A 9,176-nucleotide genomic window follows, 5' to 3' on the forward strand; every position below is an offset into this window, starting at 1 on the left:
AGTCTGTAGTTCTGCTGAGGTGTTCAGAAAGACCAGGTGGCTTGTTTAAACTGGACAGAAAATAAAGAAAAATCAAATCTTTGTTCTTCTTAATTAAAAGTAACATTGGTTATGCTGCTGTCACATTTCGACCCCCTGAGCTGCAGAGATCAAAAACGCTGTATGGGAAAATAAAACAAACAAAAACAAAACATTGCACATCGCCCCCATGGTGAAACATGATAGTAGCAGCATCATGCTGTGGTGATGCAGTTTATTAAAGGAAAAATAAGATGCTTCCACGGAGTCCTAAACCCAGATGTCCGAAACATTTTATTATTTTCATTTGGAGGAGAAAGGAAGCCATGCATTGTTTTTTTTCTCAAAATTTTTTTTACTTCATACTATAATATGCTAATTGGTGTTTGTTTGCCACACAACATTCAACTACAGTTGAGTTTGACAGTGATGAATACTGATTTTAAGGCATTGTGTATAATCTGCTCATCCAACTTGATTCTAGTGAAATGTATTAAACCCTAGAGGTATAATGAATACATTTATAAAACACTGTATGTAAACCTATGTGCTGCAGAGATTAACTTGACGAAAGTAGTTGTCAACAGCGGAGCTGAAAGCTGACTCACTGCTAAAAGTCTGCATGTGAATGAGAGTGAATAGTTCAATGTCACATCCTCTTTATATAACGGAGAGATTGACTAAAACCCTGAAGTAGCTGTTATGTAATGAGCGCTGCTTCAGAATGAACTGCCTTGTTGCCAGGCCCTGCAGAAACAAAGCAAAAAGCAGCCATTACTCCTGCTGTATGGAGCAGAGAATAAAGGAGCAGGCAGTTGACAAATGCTCACTTCCACAAGTGGCCATTGTCTTCTCAGTAAGTGCCTATCACAGCTGAAGATGTGTTGGTGGCGAAAGCCGAGCATTACAATGCAGAATAGGCTCCGTTTGTTTGTGTTCAGACAGCCGCCCACTCTGTGCTTCATTACCAGGGAAAAATGAGCTGAATAATGTAGAAAAACACAAGCTGGGGGATCATCAGCCCAGGTCTAAGCTGTGATTTAGGGCCAATGCAAATCACCAGAAGCAGCAAGTGGGCTGAAATGACGATGGGCCAACAGCTGCAGGTGCATCTGTGGGTCTGAGTTATTTTTACTGTACAATAATGATAGCAGAAATGGGTTGTTTTTTATGAAATGTGGTGTGGCTTCATAGCCACAAGGTTACCAGTTCAGTCCCTTTCACTGAGGTTTGCTTTTCGTCTCTCAGCCAGGACGAGCTTCCCTCCTGAGGTTAAACTGGATAATTAAGGACATTTCTCTTGCCACTCTGCCATGAAGGACACGTTTATGGGGTGCGTGTCAATAAATTCTTCCAACTGAACTGTGGATCTCTACAGCTCCTCCAGAATTATCAGGGACCTTTTGGCTGCTTTTCAGATTAACACAATGTAGACCTTTGAAGGAAATAGCGACAAGTCTAACTCTTCCCGGCCAGTAGGTGGAAAACTCATGCTGATTCCAACCTTCAACTTTCCTGTTAGCCAGCCGGCTGCCAGGTCCGATAGCATTAGCTAGCAACCTTTTAACAAACATTTAACCTACCAGTCCAGAAGGAAAGCGGAAACCTCCACGCAGCACCAATGCTCAAAAGCTAGACCGATGTTCACCCTCGTTTTGTTCTTTCTTGGTCCGCTTGAATTGAGAAATGTAATGACAACAAGAAGCCATTTCTCAGAGCAATCTCAGGGCAACTACGATCTGGCAATGCCTGAGCTCTGTCTCACGTGACTTCAACCTACTATTCCTTTTGGTACAGAATGCTTTCATGTCGACGTTGGCATGAAAACCAGAAGTAAATATTTACATACTTTGTTAAGAGCCAACGTACCCTGTCGGTGGTGAAAGACCCTCGGTGGACCCAGCCCGTTTTACCCTTCAGGCGACCCCCACTTACATATTACTTTGGATGCAAGACGCATAAAACAGAAAAGTATACTTCAAGATATTTTATCTACTAAAGAAGGAGAAATGATTACAGACACATCAGCGCTGATTGCTCATTACACAAACATTATAAAGGAGTTTAGGTTCACACCCATGCAGGGGCCGTATACTTGCAAACTGTGTCATCAGTAGAGAAACTGACACCTCCGGGGTGTTATCTGGTAGATTTGTGCCATATCCTTGTGTCCGGTGCTATCTAAGTGTGCCATGAAGTTCTGGGTTAAGCAGTTCGTTCCACTGACCTAGTTGATATCTTAACAATTCTGTACCTGTCAAATTTATTAAACAATTATTTATATACTATACATTTATTTTTCAGTAATAATTACTTTTACTCTGCACCACTCTAGATGTTCTGTGGATGTATTATTTTTGAAAAATGTAAGTCTTCAAGGTGGTGTTTAAATCCCTGTAATGTCAGTTAATGCATTTTCAGCAACAACAATTGTATTTGAAGTGCTTTGTCACCATCTAATTGTCAGTCTCCAATTATGCCGAAAGGGACATTTCTCCTGCAGGAACCTTTTAAGGAACTGGGTTTATTCTCTGGGGTAGTGTTTTGTAAACCTTTTGGAAAGGGCCTCTCCTCATTTGTTCACCTGGCAGGCGGTCTATTTGCCTGGGAAGCACAACCAGGTAGCAAACTCTATCACGGCAGGTACTTGCTCCGGGAGAATGCCAGTCTCCATTTGAGCCTTTTGTTGCAGACAGACCTCAAGTGGCTGTCATGCAAGACAGCCACTTGAGGTTATTGTTTCAGCTAAGAAGGTTGGTGAGCTACATGCTCTATTTGTCAGTCCTTCATGTCTCAAATGGAGTACGGACAGTTCTAGAGTTATCTTGTGGCCGAACACTGCATTTGTGCCGAAGGTGTTGTCCCATTTGTAACCAGCTGTTGATGTTGGCTCAGTTTCAGCCTCCATCAGGTGTGACTGGAAATGGGTCTAATTTATTATGCCCAGTGAGGGCGTTGGAGGCAAACGTTGCTGCTACTACAGGTGTGAGACATTTAGATCATCTTTTTGTCTGTTATCCAAACAGCATCTCTCATTGGATCGTGGACATCATCAGCCACGCCTACAGTGCGGGACACTGTCCCCTGCCGGTCGGTGTGAAGGCCTACACTATCAGGAGTGTCTCTGCTTCCTGGGCAGTTATGATGGGAGTTCTGCTAGAAACCCTATGTGCTGCTGTATCATGGGCTTCCCCAAGCACTTTCACCAGGTTTTACAATGTCAACGTGGCCACCCCTCATCCTTTGGGCCAGATTCTTCTACAATGATCTGTAATGCCATCTTATGACGTGACAGACTCCAGCTCCTTATTAGGAATTAGTTTAATGCTTAATTACTCCGAGATGGAGTTTGTTTTAACTGTGCTGGATATTTCTAATGTGTGTGCATGCATTTCATAAGTGATTTTGACTGTGTTGTTTTTGGGTTGGTGATAAACTGGCTCCGCTGAGAGCCGATTTTCTCTTCTCTTCCGTTCTTCATCTTTGAGCTCTTTGTCTACATGTTCTTTGAAGCCTTTTGTTAAAACTGCGGGCCCGTTCCTACTCCATTTTACCACGGCCCGTCTCACCCATCCGGTTCAATGATTTGGCAGCAAGGGAAGAAACAATGATCAGAGACCAAACACTTAAAACATGAATATATTTATTAGTGCTGTCAAACGATTAAAAATTTTAATCGAGATTAATCGCAAATTAATCGCATATTTTATCCTTTTATTTCTAGTGTAATAGCCTGTTTGGGCATTTTAATATGCAATTTTGCAATAAATGACACTAATAAAATACATGCTTGTACAAAAAATATTTTTATTTTGTTATTTTTCAAGCACTTTTCAGAATTGGAATGAAAACATCCTGGTGCCAAATGTTAAACTCTGGACTATAATGGCTATATGACTAATCATGATGCCCTGATGTTTACACAGTGTGTAAACAAATGTGTTAATAAATACCTGTTTTCATGCCGATATATTTTTTTTGCCTCTTAAACAAAGATAGACATGGTATTATGCATAAACATATAAATTAATAAAAATTGTACATTTCAATAAAGTCATAAGTTTTGTTCATTTTCTCTCTCTCTCTCTCTCTCTCTCTCTCTCTCTCTCACACACACACACACACACACACACACACACACACACACACACACACACATCTAATTCTGAGCTTTCACACCAACAACAATAATTTCTTTGAATATTTTTGCTTGCTGTTTCAATCCATATTCATAGAGTTTAAGCCTGGAAAAAGGTTTTAAATTTATAGGTCATTCCAGTCTTACACTTTGCTTGCAACTGGGCAGGAGCTTAATACCCTTGAAAGAGACTGTTTAGCAACTGAATAGTAACTCCAGGTACTTCGTTTGGCAACGTGATTCATCCTTGGTTTGTCAAATACAGAGACAACAAATTATTAAGCATTAAAGTACGGTTTATGGGTTGGGGTTTCTGCAATGTTATCAACGTGTAAAAGCTCACCTTCAAAACCAATCTCTGCTTAAAATGGTGATCTGCACCATGTAATCTACTTTCAGCAGTTATCACCGGTTATTGCTCCGCTGCAGAAACTGCAGAAAATACGTGCAGAGTTGCTCTGTCTGCCTTTACTACCGTCGGCTCCTATGGCGGAGGGATATTTCAGCTGGATACATTCAAATGTAGTGCAGGCAGGTCTTATAATAACACCTGTTTTGTCACTTATGTTAGAGCCCAAATAAGCGATTTCACTTTCAGAAACCTGCCCAAAAAAACCGCAACCCGTGACTCATGAAATTTAGAAGCGCTTTTGTTGGCAACAGTTAGCGCAGCGCGGGTCTGTTTTGCTACAGTTCTCTAGCACTCTTGAAACTACGGAAAGCGCCGAGGGTAAAAGAAACACAGTCCGGAGAGCGCGGCTGGGGGAAAAACATTAGGGAACGGTGTGTGTGTTTTGACGCGCGATTAACGGCGACAAAAAAATTGTCGCCGTTAAAATGGGTTTACGTTAACGCCGTTAATAACGCATTTAACTGACAGCACTAATATTTATTACAATTTGGAATTCCAAGTTGGGAGACAGCACGTACAAACTTATCAGCGACAAGCATAGCCTATTTCATCCCAACGTGCCTTCCACAAGTTGTCTCATCGTATAAACCCAAAACATGTTTTTTTTAACCCCTGGTGGGCTTCTGAGGGGGTTGGGCTAGCCCCCCTTTGGAGACATCCAGTCTCCAGCAGATATGTGCTTTCTGACAGTTCCAGGCATTAGATGTAAGTAATGGCCCCGGCCTGTTTCTTGGGAGTTGACTAAGATAACCTTCAGGGCCACGAGAAAGTTTTAAAAACCGTTAACTAATCTACAAAACTCTCATATATCTCCCGAGATGTTCTGCGCCTGGCACCATTTATTGAAGCCTGACTGCAGTCATTGTTCTGCAGAGAACTCCTCATCCCAGGTTACTGTGTTAAAGGTTAATATATGTCTAACACTAAAATACACTATTATCATATAAATGATTATATAACACTTTGTTCAACAGTGAAACCGCCTCCTGATCAAAGCCTGCCCTGCACTAGACATGTGCACTAGATATGTCATTAGGACCTCATCCTCACGCGTCACACAAGATCGTAGGTCACATGTCGTCATAGTCGCCATCTTGAAAAGGTGCAAAGGCAGCTTAGCGTGCTGTGGAGTACAGAAGCGTTTCCCCATCTAGCTTCTGGTCTGTGTTCCAGTTATGTTCAAGTTATTTTATCTTTGAATGCTGCTATGTCAAAGTGCAGACTTCTTGAATGGGATGCTACCTCATTTAATCCATTTTGACTTGTTTTATTTTCATTTATTTTCTTTTGCATGTTCCTTGAGTAGCGAGTAGTGTTTCCTAGTGTCTTATTAAATATAATAATTGCTGTGACAGGGATTATTATTTTAACAAGCAATAACGTGTGAAATAGTAATTGTTTGTGGTTATTTGGTTCAGGAATTGAATGGTCTCTAAGCGCAAAAGAAGTACCTCTTTTTTAGTTAACAACTGACTTAACTGAGACATTTTTATTGGTTTGTGATAAAGAAGGGTTAAAACTCCATCCATCCATCCATCCATCCATTTTCCAAACCGCTTAATCCCTCATGGGGTCGCGGGGGTTGCTGGTGCCTATCTCCAGCGTTCACTGGGCAAGAGGCGGGGTACACCCTGGACAGGTCGCCAGTCTGTCGCAGGGCGGGTTAAAACTCCAATTGCAGTTAAAATTTGAGTTATCAATGTTTGCTGGATAAGTCTAGAAGCAGCTGGTAGGAACAATGGGAGGCTGAGGTTACTGGATATATACTGGTGGATATAATCCACTAGTATATATATATATATATATATATATATATATATATATATATGGATTTTGGGCGATAACTTTAAAGACTTCAGCTTTATCTTTAGCCATAATGAGTATTACGTTTGTAATAACCATAAAAACACACTCGAATCATATCGGCAATGGCCTGGTACAGGATGCTAGCATGAGCTACGCCAGTTAGCTCTTTGTTTTAAAAACAACCATGTGTAAGCATTACACAAACATTTCCAAATGACCATGTAACCTTTCCCTTTGGTTTCTCTGCCGAACCTGTCGGTGCCTCGTGTGAGTTCGTTCCACTTTGGCCATCCAAGGGGGATAACATTGAAAACACAGAACCGTTGGTCCTTCCAGCAGCGGACTAGCCTGCGGCTCTGCGGCTCTGCGGTCCCTATCTGCCCCTTGGGGCAGATAGGGACCCCAAATTACCAATTCAATTCAATTCAATTCAATTTTATTTATATAGCGCCAAATCATGAAACATGTCATCTCAAGGCACTTTACAAAGTCAAGTTCAATCATATTATACAGATTGGGTCAGATTATACAGATTGGTCAAAAATGTCCTATATAAGGAAACCAGTTGATTGCATCAAAGTCCCGACAAGCAGCATTCACTCCTGGGGAAGCGTAGAGCTACAGGAAGAGTCATCTGCATTGTACATGGCTTTGCTGCAATCCCTCATACTGAGCAAGCATGAAGCGACAGTGGGAAGAAAAACCACCCATTAACGGGAAAAAAAAACCTCCGGCAAGAACCGGGCTCAGTATGAACGGTCATCTGCCTCGACCGACTGGGGTTACAGAAGACAGAACAGAGACACAACAAGAGAAACAAAAAAGCACAGAAGCACACATTGATCTAGTAATCTGTTCTACATTAGATGGTAGTAGCGGGTGAGCCGTCTTCTCTGGATGATGTCACAGTTAACAGAACGCCAGACCAGGTGTACCTACTATGAAGAGAAAAGAGAGAGAACAGAAAGTTAAAGCAGAAATGACAACACATAATGCATAATTGAAGAACAGTAGAACTCAATATAGTGAGAAAATTAGATCCTGATATACTCCAGTAACCTAAGCCTATAGCAGTAAAACTATAAAGGTAGCTGAGAGTAACATGAGTCACTAGTTATAATTTTTGTCAAAAAGAAAAGTTTTAAGCCTAGTCTTAAAAGTAGACAGGGTGTCTGCCTCACGGACCAAAACTGGGAGTTGGTTCCACAGGAGAGGAGCCTGATAGCTAAAGGATCTGCCTCCCATTCTACTTTTAGAGACTCTAGGAACCACCAGCAGACCTGCGGTCTGAGAGCGAAGTGCTCTGTTAGGAACATACGGGGTAATCAGAGCTCTGATATATGATGGAGTTTGATTATGAAGGGCTTTATACGTTAGAAGAAGAATTTTAAATTCTATTCTTGATTTAACAGGAAGCCAATGAAGGGAAGCTAAAATTGGAGAAATATGATCCCTCTTGTTGATTTTCATCAGAAAACCAGGGCTTGCTCTACTCACACCCTAGAAACCGTGCGGTTTGATATCTCTAAGTTAAGTAGAATCTTTACTGGTGTCTCTTTGGGCCTGGTGGGGCTCCATGAAGCCTAAATCCTTGCAGCTAGGGTTAGGATCTTTGCTCAGGCTCATCCCAGAGGGCTGATTTTCACAAATGTCATTCAGGGGGTGACAATGAGTGGATTCTGTGAGTTTGGTGTCGCTGGAGCGTTTCGTCTTGGCATGACAGGGGCAGGAAGGGGTGGAAAAATGACCAAAAATGAAACTTTGACACCTCATAACTCTGAGACGTTTGGTTTAATCTGGCCCAAATTTGCTATGCAGCTTCCTGTGGTAAGGGTGCTACAAACCTGGAAGAGCCCATCTCTCAAAGACCTTCCATCTGTTAGTTGTTTTTGGACCGGTTATCAGGTTTGACGGCACAGCACGTGGCTTTCTCTCGGCCCCTGGGGCAGATAGGGACCCCAAATTACCAGGGCTTGCTCTACTCACACCCTAGAAACCATGCGGTTTGATATCTCTAAGTTAAGTAGAATCTTTACTGGTGTCTCTTTGGGCCTGCTGGGGCTCCATGAAGCCTAAATCCTTGAGCTAGGGTTAGGATCTTTGGCTCAGGCTCATCCCAGAGGGCTGATTTTCACAAATGTCATTCAGGGGGTGACAATGAGTGGATTCTGTGAGTTTGGTGTCGCTGGAGCGTTTCGTCTTGGCATGACAGGGGCAGGAAGGGGTGGAAAAATGACCAAAAATGAAACTTTGACACCTCATAACTCTGAGACGTTTGGTTTAATCTGGCCCAAATTTGCTATGCAGCTTCCTGTGGTAAGGTGCTACAAACCTGGAAGAGCCCATCTCTCAAAGACCTTCCATCTGTTAGTTGTTTTTGGACCGGTTATCAGGTTTGACGGCCCAGCGTGGCTTTCTCTCGGCCCCTGGGGCAGATAGGGACCCCAAATTACCAGGGCTTGCTCTACTCACACCCTAGAAACCATGCGGTTTGATATCTCTAAGTTAAGTAGAATCTTTACTGGTGTCTCTTTGGGCCTGCTGGGGCTCCATGAAGCCTAAATCCTTGAGCTAGGGTTAGGATCTTTGGTCAGGCTCATCCCAGAGGGCTGATTTCACAAATGTCATTCAGGGGGTGACAATGAGTGGATTCTGTGAGTTTGGTGTCGCTGGAGCGTTTCGTCTTGGCATGACAGGGGCAGGAAGGGGTGGAAAAATGACCAAAAATGAAACTTTGACACCTCATAACTCTGAGACGTTTGGTTTAATCTGGCCCAAATTTGCTATGCAGCTTCCTGTGGT

General features: G+C 42.4%; 1 protein-coding gene across 1 annotated transcript in view; it reads left to right on the forward strand.

Moving 5' to 3' along the window:
- The window catches only part of sts (steroid sulfatase (microsomal), isozyme S), a gene marked incomplete in the record, with an annotated part of 49,679 nt that extends 49,597 nt beyond the window's left edge, over positions 1-82 (forward strand). Inside the window, 1 exon segment of the mRNA XM_036128217.1 lies at positions 1-82.
- Positions 83-9,176: the final 9,094 nt, after the last annotated feature.

Source organism: Fundulus heteroclitus, chromosome 24 (assembly GCF_011125445.2).
Source record: "Fundulus heteroclitus isolate FHET01 chromosome 24, MU-UCD_Fhet_4.1, whole genome shotgun sequence".
NCBI lineage: Eukaryota > Metazoa > Chordata > Actinopteri > Cyprinodontiformes > Fundulidae > Fundulus > Fundulus heteroclitus.